Genomic DNA, 16,131 nt, shown 5'->3' on the forward strand with positions numbered 1-16,131 from the left:
ATACAGTGAAATGGCTTTTATAGTCATTGCGGCCAGAGATTGAAATCCCTGCTATAATAAAGACTTTACTACCATCTAAGACATTTACATTAAATTGAAATTATCCCTAGGTCTCAAATATATATGCTTTTATTAAAATTATGGTGGACAGAATCATTGTCACCAGGCCCCAACGCTAATCTCCTCATTCCTATATTGCCAGATACTACTGCAGCATCATCCATCCCCACTTCTTCTGGGTCCTGCAGAGATCACTCTGCAGACCCAGGGTACTTTCTCAGGTAAGGGATGAAAACTGGTTGAATTGGAGGTAGGATAAAACATTTGTAATTAAAACATTAAGGATCTAACACATTTATATTAAAAGTCTTTACTAAAAAACCAAAACTATGTTGTTGCAAAACAAGTCTAGCAAGTTCTAGTACGGGTAACATAATAGAAAGAAAAAAAGGACAGGGCTTAAAAGCCAAATCACTGCCTCCAAGAGAGAGAGAACACTGCAAACATTGCAAGCAAATATTGAATCAAATGAACGGAAAGGGAGCATATTAATGAAGCTAAAGCAACACTCACTAAATACTGAATTCGCTCATTATTAATTACCCTAATCGCAATACAAGATCAAACATTTAGACAGCATTATGTGGGAACAAATGTAACAGGAGACACCAAGCCACCATTCATTGGTATACATTAGATAAGGAGACATAGACATTATCTATTTTACACAGACTTCACATTCACACTGATACGATCAATCGTCCAGACTGGGTGTTGCATGGGGAAAAGCTGACAGATTGAGGCCAAAGTTCAGAGTGTAAGAGTGTCTATTTCATTTAAACAGGTTCTGATGATGGAAATATCCCACAGAATTTTCTTAAAATATAAGATAAAGCCCTGTCCTTCCCTATTTTAAACGATGTAACAGAAGACCACACAGACAATCCTTGTACCATATAAGCATTACATAGTATATCAGTCCTACTGATGAAAAATATGCACACTTGCATTTCATAGCAGATGCCTTGCTCAAATATAGGAGTGTTACCATGTTCATCATTGGCTCCATTTTCTGTCCTTGTGTTTGTCAGCATCTACATCTGTCCTGACAACTCAGGATATTATTAGGCAAAATAAGAACACCCTTAGAGGCCTTAGGCTCTCCAGGTATCAATATCACTGTCACGTTTCAAAATAATCAATTACATTAAAAAACTGCTTCCTTCCATAATCACAGCAGGGACCCTGATACCAGCTGTTTAGTGCTAGTATCACCATCCTCACTACACGAGTCACATGGGGTCACCTTCTCTATCTAAATGGCTCATGCATCATTCTCTGGCATCTGCAAAGGATGCTGTATTGTTGTCTAGCTATCTTCAAGGAACTTTCTATAGCCCCAAAGTGTGAAAAGTGCTGACTGGAGTTGGATACCTAACCTCAGGGGGCAGAAAAGCAATGCAATATAAGCCGTTCTACAAATGTACCCAACTGCAGGGCATTTCTGCCATGCTGTGGTAAACCAGTTTCCTAGATGTCTGGCTGAACTCAGAGGCAAGCACAGTAGGTGCTCCCAGTGAAAAGAGTCACAAAGTTCAAATAAATACGAGGATTCCTTTACTGGGGCTGCCAGAAGTAAATGGTGCAAATATCCTAGATACATTTGTTTTATTGGCTTCCACACACACACAAAAAGAAAGAAGAAAAAAAAAGATAATCACAACAGTTCCCAACCCAGCGCCTAGGAGCAGTCCCATCCAGGTGGATGAAAGTAACTATGTCCCAGTGTAACTACCCCATGCTGTCCTCCCACCTGCAGGCCACATCTATGTGCTCTTGTTCCAGCAGCTACTACTGGCCACTTGCCAGCAACAATGCGTACCTCTATCCAGCTTTCAGGCCCTCCTTCTCAAGCCCCAACCCCTGCTCCCAAGACTGCTGCCTGCTACTGTAGCTCACTGTGAGGCCTGTCTGAGCCCAGTCTCCTCAGACCTCAGGTTGGACTTCCCTTTCCTGTGCTGGAAGGCCTATGGAGCCCTTTGCTGCCTGGATGTGGAATAAGAGTGCCAGCAGGTTCATTACAATATGACTACAGCCCCAGTATCCTCCTTTATGAGGTGCTTTGAGTACCCTAACTATCTAAGGCATGTTTCACAGTAAGCGTATTGTTTGCAAAGGCCAATGCAGCTCAGAAGACTGTTGACTGTTTTGGTTGATGTGGCAGGTATGTTATGCTGTGATAGTTGCACATATCACACATATCATTTCATTAGGTGTATGTTTCATAACAGAAAATGATTACAGAGTTTGGCATTGTTAATAAGCTCAACAATGACATCAATTAAGGTTAGGACTTTCAATGGAGCTTAAGGGAACTTAAATGCTTCTATGTAATCATAGCTATCACATTACTAGTAAGGGAGTGCTACGTTAATACCTGTGGTAAGCGGAATATGCACAATGTGAAGTAGACATTTCCAGAAACCTTAGGAGACTCAGAGTGCTTGTTAAGTTAATAAAAATGCTGTTCCTTCTCTCCAATCAAACTGACTGCACAGTGCTTACTAAATCTATTACTGTCACTGAAAGGAATGGGATAACTTAAACGACTGATTTTTTTTGGTATAAGAGAAAAACTATATCAAACACTATCCAATTCCCCCCAAATTACTGTTAGAAGCAGTGTTGCTGAAGAAGTTATGATCAGTGACCTTTGAATACAGTGATATTATATAAGAGCTGAAGACAGAGCTGCATGTAGTGAACCAAATCCAGATCTGGTGTAACTCCGCTGGTTTCAGTGTAGTTACAGCAGGCATGGATTTGCTCCTGTATGCAAACATTGGTCATTTAAGTGGAAGCCTAGATAAATTCACTGCTCTATGGTAATATGTCAATCACTGACAAGATTGGAATCTTCAAATTGTGGGAATGTCTATTATGATGGCTACAGCCTAGAAATTTAGTAATATGTGCTTTTTTCTTTAGTCACTTGACTTCATTCTCCTCTCATGCACAGTGATGTAAATCAGGACTAATGTCATTGAAGTCACACCAGTGTAAAATCAGTATAATTGAATGGAGAAACAGTGCTACTGCATGTAAAAATGTTGTGGTCTCAGTTTGCACTGCAACTGAGCAGAGCAAGAGGTATAAACAATGATAAATTTAAAAGTCAGTTATACTGGTGTTTTTAGGCTAAAATGTTAAAAGATCAGTTCTTAATGTTAGGCATCTAAATCCGTATTTAGGTTTTAAAATATAAATAGCCATATTTTCAGAGGTGTTCACTTTAGGCACCCAGACTTGAAAATTTGGACCGTAGTTTCCAGAGCATCACTGAGGCTAGAGATGTATTTTGAGTTTCCCATACTATTCAGAATGCAGAGCTCATTTGTAAAAATTACCATGCTATCTGACACCTTTTGAAAGGCATGGCACTTGCATTGTAGTAAACAAGGCAGGCATACATTAATTGGTTTGTTGATGGTTATTGAAGCTGACAGATTGGTTGCTGAGGTAGTTTTAGGGCACACTCTCACCAACAGGTACAACTTTTTAAAAATCACAAGTGCTAAAGCCACAAACAAATAGCTGATTTTAGTCCTGGATTGGATGTTTGAAACTTTAACCAATGAAAAGGACACTCAAAATTCCTTTTACTAGAGTAAAGAGTTTACAGTAACTCTGTGCTTTACCTAATAGTCTACAGTCCTGAAACCTTAACCACCAGTCTTTCAGCAAAGTTGTATTTTATTTGTCTGAATAGGAGCATAGTGAAGTTAACCCCTCAGTTTCAGGAAATCCCCCAGAGAACAGGCAGAATGTTATGGCTCCCTCATTTGCCTTTAATTTGTAAATGCATTGCTTCCCTAGTGTTCCCCATGAACTGTGACAGCATCCTTTTGCTACAATTGTTTCGGTTACAGCTGACCCATTGCCTCTGTTAGATAAGTGTTATTCTTTTACAGTGGTTTGTGTTAACATAATATTCTCTCTGGATGGATTTGCACCTCATCACTCACAGCAATGCTAATCAGCTTGGTTTCAGTAATATAATTTATGCAATCAACAGCACACAGACTCCTTGTGGTAACAACTGTAGCATATTGTCTATTGGCTATGTGTGTCAGTGACATAGAATATGCTAGGGAATATCTAACCCCTTGCTAAAAGTAACTCCACTGAGTTATTTCATATTTGAATGTCCTCAAACTATGAAGTCAATGGAAGCTGACTGTGCTCAGCATCTCCCCAGATTTGGCAGTTAGCACTTATAAGGTCATCTCTACTACAAACTGAAATGTCATAGGATTGACCTCGCTGCAGCACCCACCAGGAAGCAAACCTAGCAGCATGACACTGCAGTTTACTTGATCTGAGGATAACTACTTATTCAGAATTAAAATTTACATAAAAATCTAACAATATAAGTAGAGGCATGCAAATACAGTCTTGTTCAATCTCATGGGCAAAAGGTGATTTTAAATGTTGCAATGTATCTAGTATAAAGGAGTGTTGTGTAACCATATTTGTTCTCATTATTAGCTTGCTATTTATGGCAGGCAACCAGAGTATGTTTTATGGTTAAACGTTTTCCCTCTCATCAACAGTTGATTGCAAAAGTCACAAAGGAACATAATTATTATTGCAGGTTTTATAAAGGTGTATGATTGTAGTATACATTGATAAGGAAATGGATGTAAAACAATAAGAGGGCTTAACTCTTCATTGCATCAGTAGAATTTACTGATACCAAATAATGCAAAATGGAAATACACAAATTAATGCAGTAGGCTGTGTATGTTACATTATAGTATACAAACTTGTTACAAACAGCATGACAGAGTAATCTATTAAATAATACCAAGTAACTCAAACAAATGGTGAAACTTTTACCATCAATAATATATTTAAAAAAACTTTTACCACCAATCAAGCAGCATTTACAAGGAACAGTTTAGTGCATAGAATTAGAGTGGTTATGCTCTGTTACCTGCAAGGTGAGGGCAAGTACAATGCTGACCCCTCCTGGAAGTCTTCTGCGCTGTGTTTAGCAAAGCCGTGCAGAATGCATGTCCTTTCTACTGACTATCTGACTGGCCTGAGTTCTTGTTTATGTGCTAGCATCTTCCTAGATTCATTGATGACCTGCATGGTTGTCCATCAATTACTGCATGGCTTCTTGCACACATAATTATACTGGGATGGTGGCTGTAGATCCGTTAGTAGCTATGGCAAACATCTTAGTCCTCATAGGCTCTAACAGGTTTAGCTCTGAATTTAGGAACCACTGGTGCAGGTTAATATAGTGTACCAGTACATCACATTCAGAGCTATAGCAGGATACAGCTGTGGAGAATGAGGATATCTGTATTTGTAATGAATATATGTACCTCAGTTTACCTGCTTGATATTATTGTGTCTGACTGCATGGATTTAAATAATTCTAAAGGGACTGTTAGGAAGAGCAAACAAGAAATAAAACAATGATAGAGAGAAGATATCTCCAAGCCCAACTGGACTTACTAGAGGTGCCGTGGTTATCAAACAGTGGGGCTGCAACCCAGAGATCTGATCTAAGAACAGTTGAACTGCAGGGCTCCATCCTTTAGAGAAGTGAAAAAAACCAGGCCTGTCACTTGAGGGGTGCATTCAAGCAGGAATACTAAGGAAGCCTAAAGCACCACTCACACTGTAACCATGGCAGCTGCCTTTTTAAAACACCCTAAACTTAGTACTGTAACCAAGTTACTGTGCTAATGGGGGTGGCTACTCCCAGAGGAGAAGGACTACTGGCCCAGGAAGGAAGCCTGAGAGAAAAATCAGGCGAGGGGATAGGCTTCCTGCTTGGGGAGGGGGAGAGGAGGCAAAGGGCTTGAAGTCAGCAGCGCAAGCAGGAAAGCCAACCTCTTACAGTAATAACAGCCATGTTCTGTTGTTACTGATCTCATGCCTGCAACATCATTCCAGGGACTCTGCCTGCTTGTACTCACCCACCAAAAAGGAGCCTGCAAGTCACCCAACAGTATTCTGCCTTTACATGGAATATGTATATTAACACGACCTTTCTTAGACACACTTGAGCAACTTACTATCATAGCTATCAGCCATTGTGGGATATCTACTGTAATCATGCTGCTGCACAAAGCCCCATCCCTGAATTCAGCAGGGTTCGTACTTCTCTTTCCATTCACAGCTACTATCACGTATCTACATGCATGCAAAATTATTAGGCTAACAATAAGAATACTCCTGTAGCTAATGCACTGGCCTGGGACCCCTGAGACCAGGGTTCAGTTCCCAGCTCTGCCTCAGACCTGGTGTGACCTTGGACAGTCACTTGGTCCCCAGCCATGCCCATGCTTCACTTGAAGCATGTGAATGGTCTCACTGAGGTCAATGGGAAAATGCTGTGAGTGTGCTAGTAAGAAAAACCAGGGAATAGCTTAACAGGAGGCAACCGTACTTACCAGCAGAAATAGAGGGAGCTGCAGCAAGCAACAGCCAGTTGCAAAATGACTACTTAGGAATACAGCTGCTTGTCTCTACCATATTTAGATAGTTCACCACCAGAAAGCCATGCTAGGAAAAAGTTCCCTTAAGAGGTCAACCCTGAACTAGAGAGAGTTAGCAGGGATGAGGCAGTCATGAAAGAAGGTGTGCTTGGGGAGAGGGGTTGTTTCTGTGTCTCAAGGCACCACGTCACAGGCATGTGAATCCATATTTAGGCAACTAAATAAAGCAGATTTTTCCCCCCAGAGGTACTGAGTACCAACAGTTATCATAGTCTTCAATGTGATGTTTGGGTGTTCAGCACATCCAAAATTCATAACACTTAATTGGATGCCTAGTAAGGATTTTAGAACCATATCCACTAAGGGACCTAGGCACCTACATCCCAGATTTATGTGCTATCATAATCCACAAAACCCTCCTTGATTGCCTCCTAATCCTGTAGATGCCTAAACTCACTTGGCACCAAACTTTTTGCTGTTAAAGTCCCCATGGCACCTAAGTTTCTGCCTCTGTGCACATGCCTTGGTGCCTCACTCTAGATGTCCAAATGCCTATTTCGTGCCTAATCCCTAGTGTGATCCTCAAACTGGGAGAAGATAGGCATTCACCGCCTATCTTGCCTGTGGGCCTGAGCCAATAGGCATGCTTAAAGCACACCTAACTCCACACAAAATGATCAGAAGCAGAAAGAGGCAGCAGACTCCCTTGTAACCTTTAGCCCAGTGATTAGGTTGATCACCTGGATGTGAGAGACCCCAATTCAATTCTTCTCTCTGCCTGATGAAGGGAAAGGATTCAAACATGGGTTTCCTACCTCTCAGTTCAGTGCCCTAACCACTGGCCAATAGAATTATTCTCTCTCTAGCCCATTTAATATTTAATTATTTAATACAAAGTATAATAGCATCAACAGGAGAGATTGAGAAAAGCCCATACCCCATAATCCTGTGGTTAGGGCCTATTGATTAACTCTGGATAATTAATGTGTTGAAGGAAATTGTGATCTGGTTGCAGACAAACAAGCAGCAAGAGGCTAAATTCTTCAATTAAATTATTTACTTCCAATTAGTCACTGAGCTCTATTCATGGGCATGTTTCAAACCAACAAGAGAGTAAACAAACCAGAACAATGTTGGTGAAGCTAGTTTAGTCACTCTGTCTGTTGTGCTGTTTCACCTCGTGTACATGTTTTATGGATAGATTTGTGTGCAGAGATAAGCTGCATGTGCTGACACCCTCTTTTTGACACAAATGGATGCAGAGTGAGCAAATAAGTCCTAGCACTAACACATACGTGGCCTGAGACTGATCTCTGAAACTGATTTTATTATGGTGTAATGACGTTGACTACAGTGGAATGATGGTGATCATTTCTATGTGAACCTTTATTGCTTACGCCTGCGATGGCTGATAGGCATAGGCTTTCCAGATAATAAGCCACTTGGATTTGAGAGACTGTCAATTTAAATAGATTCTGGAGCTCACCACCTCTGCCATCCCACCCATGGTGTTGTTCCCACAGCCCCTTGCATTATCTGATGATTCCCAGGTAATAAAGCTATAATGATCAATTTGCATGAAGAATAAATCTAGTGCTGTTCTGTTCTTGTAAAAAGGAACATCAAAACACACAGGCCAGATTACCCTCTCCCACAGTAATACTCACAGGAAGAGGTAAAGCAGGGAGGATCATCTTGCAGAGTTTCCCCCCAGCTAATTCTGTCAGGGTGGTGGTTGTCTGTATTTGGAGTGAAAGGGGATTCACTATACCCCTAAGTCCCATTCACCTCAAGAGACATCACAGAAGGTACTCCTAGGCCATAGGCCTCTGTGATGAATCAGGGTGGGGCAGGCTAGGGTTGCCAACCCTCCAGGATTGGCCTGGAGTCTCCAGGAATTAAAGTTTAATTTTTAATTAAAGATTATGTCATGTGATGAAATCTCCAGGAATACATCCAATGAAAACTGGCAACCCTAGGGGCAGTCCCCCTCTCCCCCATCTGGGTCCCTGACAATGTGGCTCCATTGCATCCATACTGCCAGAGCTTCTCCTTCCCAAGCCTGTTCCTAGAACCGTTCCCACTTACCCAACACAGAGGGAGTTCCATACTAAAGGTAATACAGCATGATGAATTCCTCACTCAGGCAAACTCTGGAGGACTTCAAATAGTTTTTCTTCAGTGAGTGAGAACAAGACTGGTCCCAACAATATTTTATAAGTGGTCTGATTTGAGGGGCCTTGTAGTAGTCAATTAAATGACCCAGCCAGGTATCATGAAGCAGAGTATATTTTTTCATCCTATTATTTAAGCATATATAAAAAGGATACAGAGTCTTTGAGCCTAATTATCTTCTCATTTACCCCTATATAAATGAGGAGTTATGCTACTGAAGTCAATGTAGTTTCAGTGGTATAAAACCACTGAAAGTCAGAGGAGACTCAGGCACGTTGTGTCAAGTAAAATTATAAATAGTTTATGTTCAGATATGAGGAGGAACTAAGGACTGAGGTCTACGTTTCGCAATGCAACACACAGATAGGCTGCTGGTGTGTCAAGACCATTGCCTATCATACTGACCAAGATTGTCTCATTGTTTCCATTTACTCCCCCGTCAGTCTGTCTGTATCCATCTGTTGTCGCTTCTCTTAGACCATAAGCTCCTGGAGTCAGTAACTGTCTTTTTGGTTTGTGTTTGTACATTGCGTAGCACAATAGCATCCTGGCCCATGACTGTGACTTGTAGGGGCTATGATTATGCAAACACAGGTGCTAGAACTAAGAGTGCTAGGGGCTCTGCCGCACCCCCTGGCTTGGCGCGGTTTCCATCATATACAGGGTTTACAATTTCGTTCAATGGCTCTCAGCACCCCCACTACACAAACTGTTCCAATGCCCTTGTATACAAATAAATAATAACAACAACTTACAGCAGCTCATTTAGCCCCAAACATGGGGCTAACTATTGGTTGAATACTGCCCACGTGCAGATGTTGTGCAGGTCTGGAAAACTTTCAGACATTGGCCTCTCAGAGCCAGATCTACCATAGCCTGACCTGCCTGACAGACAGGGGACTATTAGGAATCCCTTCTTACTAACAAAGAAGCAGCTTGGTTTACCAGTTACTTTAGGACTCCTTGAGTGGTAGTGTCACTACACTAACCAGTGTGAACAAATTGATATATAAACCAGGATGGGACGTGTAAACAGGGGAATCTCAAATAGGAGTAGAGAAGTTATTTTACCTCTGTATTTGGCTCTGATGTGATGATTGCTGGTCAAGTTCTGGTGCCCACAATTCAAGAAAGATGTTGATATATTGAAGAGAGTTCAGAGAAGAGACATGAAAAGGATTATAAAATTTGCCTTAGAAAGACTCAAAGACCTCAATCTATTGAACTTAACAAAGAGACGGTTAAGGGATGATTTCATTACAATCTATACGTATCTACATGGAGAACAAACACAGTAGAGCCCTGTTTAACCAAGCCTCCGTTATCTGGCTCTCCGTATTAACCAAAGCTCCTGCTGACAGCCCCAGGCGGCCGAGGCTCCCATTGACAGCACTGGGTAGCTGTGGCTCCCTCTGACAGCTGGAGCCCTGGCTGCCCATTCAATGGTTTATCTGGATTTTTGGTCATCTGAACTGGCCCCAGCCCCAACTGGATCAGATAATTGGAGTTCCGCTGTATTTAACAATGGGCTCTTCAATCTATCCAAGAAAGATATAACATGATCCAATGGCTGGACACTGAAGCTAGGCAAATTCAGACTGGAAATAAGGCATAAACTTTTACTGATGAGTGTAATAGTCCCTATTGGCTTTGGAACCTATGAATCAATAGGTGTGAGGTTGAGAGTTGGCAGAAGGTCTAAAACAGACAAAATCAGCCTAATTTTTTGAAAGGATCTGAAGACCTGGTACAAGCCATCTCTATGAAATTATTGCTTTTTGTAATCCTATTTCTGCAAAGAATAATCTCTGCTGTTTTTCTATTTATCAGCTAAAATTTCTTTGTTAAGAAAATAAGAAAAGTTATTGAAATGTACATGGAGTGGCCATTTTGTCTCATGAGCACAGTTCCAATGCATTGATATAAAGCATTTACTATTTCTTCAGAAATCTACAAAGCCTTGTCTAGTGTTCATTAATTAAAAGGGTTTAATATAAGAAGCCTTTCCTTAAGTGCTTTCCAAGATTATTTTGATAGCAATCTACTGTTGTCACATCAATCACATGTCTGTATGATGTGGAATAAGAGTTTGAGGGATTAATCTCCAAGATTAAGATACATGGTATGATGTAAGGAATTTTATATTCTTAGTACTATGTTTAATAATCTAGCCCAAAGTTTTCAGTGAGTTTGATGATCTTTACTTAGTTCTGCAAAACTTGCAGTCCATTGTAGTGCCATTGCACAGCTCTGGTTCTGAGCAACCTTCCTCCTAAACTGACTGTTCTTTGGATGTGAATTAACTCATAGCACTACAATAAAGTTTTGTTATAAGTGTTATTTTAAATGTGTTCGGATTAAAGATGCCATCTGATAGCTGCTAAATCTGGGTGTAACTGGGGCCAGATTCATTCCTACACTAACACATATCATCACATGGAGAAAGAGGAAGAAACTTGTGCCTCGTTTATGAAAGGGCTAGCAGGAGCCAGCATGGCCCACTAGGGTAGTCCTGAGGGCTTTCCTAGCTTGTGCTCCTGTTTCACTGGGGCCAGTATTTATAATAAGGCCCCCTTTCTCATGTGGGATACCCTCACCCTGTCTCTGTCCTGCTCACAGCCTTCCCAGAATGCCATCTAGAAGGAGACAGAGGACAGTGCTGAATCAGGCCCCAGGTGTTTTAACATAAGCTTGTGAGTCCCAGTACAAAATGTGACCTTTGAAAACTCCCCTTCATCACAATTAAGGATTTGGTACAAGAAGCCACCTTTTTGGCTTCTTGAAAATCCAGATTTGGATTTTTTGGTCAGTTTCACCACCATTGCAATTTTTTTTTCAAACACAATAATACTAGTGACTCCTGCTGCAGCATTCCAAGTCACACACTCTTACAGCATATCCATAAACCAATAAAAGTGAATGAGTATGACTGAATATGGGACAGGGCAGTTGGAACATTATGATTTTCCTCTTTTTTGGTAGAGTTGTCACAAATGAAGACCATAGTAATATGCCTAGCTTAAGGGTGATCAGTAAGATACACATTAGTCATTTGCTTTTAGCCCTTGTGCCATCTCATGCAGCTAACCCTGGTCCAAACCCCGTTGCTCCAAGCTTGGCCCAGCTGCCACATTCCAACACATTTCTGCGATAGGGAGGTCATTTTGAACCTTCATTTTCTATTAAAAGAAATAGATAGTATTCAATATTTCCAATCTGCTCCTTTTAAAGTAGAAGCTGAAAGCTCACAAAGGCCTGGTTACAAGAGAAGCAAGATGGAAAGAAGAGGCAGCTGGGCTGAAAATTCTGAAGGGAAAAAAAATGTTCTTGAGTGAATGCATTTAAAAAAAGAGACTGTCAACCCAGATATTGCTGCTTTCAGGCTCTCCAGTGGCTGGGTCACTTAGAAATTTCATTTTCTATCAAAAGAGAATTGAAAATATCTCCTTAATGGAAAATGAAACTCCTAAATGCTCTGGCTGCCGGTGAAATGCAGAATGAATAGCTAGGCCAAGGCCAGAGGGAGAAATACCAGGAACCCTGGGCACGGCCAGATTCTGGAAAGAGCAAGGATTAAAACTCTCTCCATTGCCCTGACTCATTTGGCACATATTTTCTCTACTGCTCTTAGTATCCTTTTACAATGTTTCTCAAAGCAGGATCCTCCCCCCACCCCCCACCCCCAATAAATCATATTCAAAATAACCATCCCCAAAACAAAACAGAGTTCCATTGAAGGAGCTAGCCAGAATTCAGAAAAGATTCATTGCATGAGTTCACAGTTTGGAGGCTATGTGTAGAGATTGTTCATGCCAGAACTAAGGCAGATTTAGAGCTCCAAGCAGAGATATGAAGTACCTGTCTTAGGTGGGGAGCTGAGCTCTCTAGCCTTCTTTACTAAATAAATAAGGCTTTCATAGCAACAGTTTCCCTGTCACTTTTGTCATGTATTGTCTTACAGTGAGAAATCTCCCTGACAATCTTTTTAAATGGCATGAACAGTTCTTAAAAGAAAACATTCATTTAGATCAGTGGTGAGCAACCTGCAGCCCATGGGCCACATGCAGCCTGTCAGGGTAATCCACTGGCAGGCCATGAGACAGTTTGTTTACATTGACCAGCAGCCAGCACATCCTTGTGGTCCGCGCCACTTCCTGCAGCTCCCATTGGCCGGGAACGGTGAACCGCAGCCAAAGGGAGCTGTGGGCAGCCTGCCTGCGGATGGTCAATGGATAGCTCAGTGGTTTGAGCCTTGGCTTGCTAAACGCAGGATTGTGAGTTCAGTCCTTGAGGGGGCCATTTAGGGAACTGGGGTAAAAATCTAAACAAACTGTCTCGCAGCCTGCCAGTGGATTACCCTGATGGACTGTGTGTACAGCCTCTGAGCCACAGGTTGCCCACCATTGATTTAGATGGTCTGAGCTGTTGAAATCCAATCCAGCTTCCTTGAAGATAAATATAGGAAGTGGAAAGAAGAGCATAGAACAGCTAGAATATGCAACTTCTGTCTCTGATGCTATCACATGCAGCCCAGCCACTGGAGAAACACAGAAACAGCACATGGTCTTATTAGCCAGCCTGAGTATGTTGACACTCCAATTAAAAAACTGTGACTGGCCAGTGCTGGATGACTGGGACTCAGGCTGCAGGGCTGTTTAACTGTGGTGTAGAGATTCTGGTCTGGGCTTCAGCCAGAGTTCTGGGAACCTCCCACCTCGCAGGGTCCTCCAGCCTGAGCCCAGACATCTACACTGTAATTAAACAGCACCACAGCCTGAGCCCCATGAGCTCGAGTCAGCTGGCATAGATTTTTAATTGCAGTGTAGACATACCCACTGAGGCTGATAAACTTTTACCAGAGATAGGTTGTCTAAAGCATTATTTTATCTGGTCTTTCTGGTCACAGGCCTGTTGCAAAGCAAGGTATTGTCTTGGCCAGTTAAGCCAAATTATTTTTGGACAGAAGGCAAAGAGAGAAAGAAGGAAAGCAGAGCTATGAGGTAGGGGGAAGAAGCCACTAGTCAAGGAGTGGGAGACCGCAGGAAATGGGGACACAAATCCCAAGTATTTAGGATTTAGCCAAGCCAATGGAGTCTGTGGCATCATTGGGCTTTTTTCCCTGGCTCAATCTGATTAGGACACCTTGCAGGCTGAAGATGAAGGCCCAACAGTTGCGGTAGATCCCCAGAGATGGTGGGGACTGCACCAGCGATGATGGTGAAGATGGCTCCTGCCAATCTGCCTATCCTAATGTCTCCCTTTTGCTTTTTTAGTAACCGCCTATAATATACAATGTTCAAAAAGTGGTTGCAGCCTTGTTTTATTAAAACAAAATAAAACATTGACTATGAACATTTTTGGATTTTTCAGCTTGTTATGTCAAGCCATGGCTATACCAGGAACCATGAAAACCCCTTATCACAGGGTTTGAAGGGTTTTTTTGTTTGTTTGTTTGTTTTTGCATTTTTTAAATGTAATCCAGTTTATAACTAGTTTGAATATTTTGCTTACTTTATAGCAACTTTACATGATTGGTTGAGTTGGACTTTAGCTACTTTGGGCAACTTAACTATAAACCTCTTCACAACACCGATTAGTAATCACAATAATCTCAAACCATTGCACGTTTGAGTGTACTCACTGTACCTTCCAGACTTTCAGATCTTCCAGGGTTTTGTTGGTTTTTTTAAATTGGAACTTTAACCTAGTTGTCTTTCAAATGTTTGATAACTCCAGTATTCCAAGAAGGTCGTTATTCTTAGTTGCATTTCCAGTGGTAATTCAGTGTTCCCATCTCCTGCCTCTGTCAGATGACAAGAAACATTGCACACTTTATAAACTATCAATAAATATACCTTTTAGATTAAAGTCATTAGTTTAGGTCCGTTGCAGTATATAGCATTAGTATTAGCATAGCATTAGTATATAGCATCACTATTAGCAACTTGTCATCCTGTTGGGATACCAACAATCTCTTAATAATTTGCCCTTTATAGAGTGGATCCTTAACATAAAGAGTGACCAAGACATTTCTTTCTGGAAAGCTGTTTTAAAATTCTCATTAGAAGTTTTCAATGTCTTTTGTACTAAGCACTAAGTACTGCTTATCTGCATACAAGACACAAAAGAGGCAAAGGGATTGTTCTTGTATGTCTTAGCCCATGTGTGTGCTGCACAGCTGTGTGACTAGAATTATTGATAGACATCTAGTGGAGGTTAGTGATAATCATATGTGTCTTCATAACCCCTTCTGACACTGCTGAAGGGAGGCACACAAAGCTGTTTTCATGGACAGACTGATCATCACAGAGAGCTTGCAAATATATTGTCTGCAGTTCTGAATAATCCCTCTGAATGTACATCACCTGAAGTACATTTGAAAGCCATTTATACCTGCCAGAGTTGACTTTTGCTGTCATTATCTAGTATATTCTTGTTTCCACTAAGTGCTATTACCCTCAAAGCAACAGTCATAAAGCCTATGCTAAAGCAAATGACAAAAGAGATTCAACACTGTCACTGCCATTATTTTTCATGACAACAGCCAAATGATGCTACCATATATACAGATGTAAACAGGATCAGAATGAATTCTCCACTGACAGCTAGCTGGGGGTGGGGGAACAGACTTCAGGAGCAAATTGTATTTACATGAACACACCTACTCTGCTTAGATATCCAGCAGATAGAGCTATGTTGCTCAAAGTAATCAACTTTGGCTGGTGTTGGGTTAGAAACCACTTTAGTACTGAATGCAGGGGTAGTGAAATGCTGTTACATGGGCTGCAGGTGAACCGGGGCTTGGGGAGGCTAGCCCCTAGCTGGCCGGCCCCTTCAGCCTGGGGCCCCACCCCTCCCACTCCCACTCCCTCCAGAGGCCAGAGCTCCCCACCCTCACCCCCGCCAGCCCCAGGCCACCAGAGCACAGTTCCCCCCCCCAACCAATCCAACCACAGAGCGCCAGGCGGGCAGGCAGCTGAGCGCAGCCCCCAATCCTAGCACAGTGGGTGGTACAGACCTCAGTAACCCCAGCAGGCCTCAAACACCAGGCAGGCAGGCAGCATGAGCACTGGTTCCAGCTGTCCAGAGTCCCTGGCTGCAAGCCGGCCCCCACCACCCCCAGCCTGTGGCAAGGGTGCTGAAGCCCTCCCAAAAATGGGGGGCGGGGCCCCGATCCTCCTGCAGTGGAGGCAAAAGCAGCTCACTTCCTGTATTCCAGGCCCCCTGCCCAGGGCATGTGGAGGGACCCAGGCTCTTGGCTCTGGTGGGGTGGGGGGCTCGGAGCCACAGCCCAGCCATGATAAGAGCCAGGCAGGGAGTTTTGGGGAGTCATGGTGGACCCTACACCTGTCCGTGGTGCAGGGTGCCCGAGAAGCCCCTGGCCTCTGTCCCCACCTCCCGGGTCCCCCGCCCAGGGCAGGTGAAGGATCTGCAACTC

At 42.4% G+C, this 16,131-nt stretch overlaps 1 long non-coding RNA gene across 1 annotated transcript in view; it reads right to left on the bottom strand.

The window, feature by feature from the left end:
• The window catches only part of LOC123369927, a 33,593-nt gene extending 19,113 nt beyond the window's left edge, over positions 1–14,480 (bottom strand). The window contains exons 1-2 of the long non-coding RNA XR_006579191.1: positions 14,340–14,480; positions 9,765–9,804 (exon numbers count right to left, since the gene is read on the bottom strand). This is a non-coding gene — a long non-coding RNA (uncharacterized LOC123369927). The remainder of the gene's footprint in view (positions 1–9,764; positions 9,805–14,339) is intronic.
• Positions 14,481–16,131: the final 1,651 nt, after the last annotated feature.

This window comes from Mauremys mutica, chromosome 1, assembly GCF_020497125.1.
Source record: "Mauremys mutica isolate MM-2020 ecotype Southern chromosome 1, ASM2049712v1, whole genome shotgun sequence".
Classification (NCBI taxonomy): Eukaryota; Metazoa; Chordata; order Testudines; family Geoemydidae; genus Mauremys; species Mauremys mutica.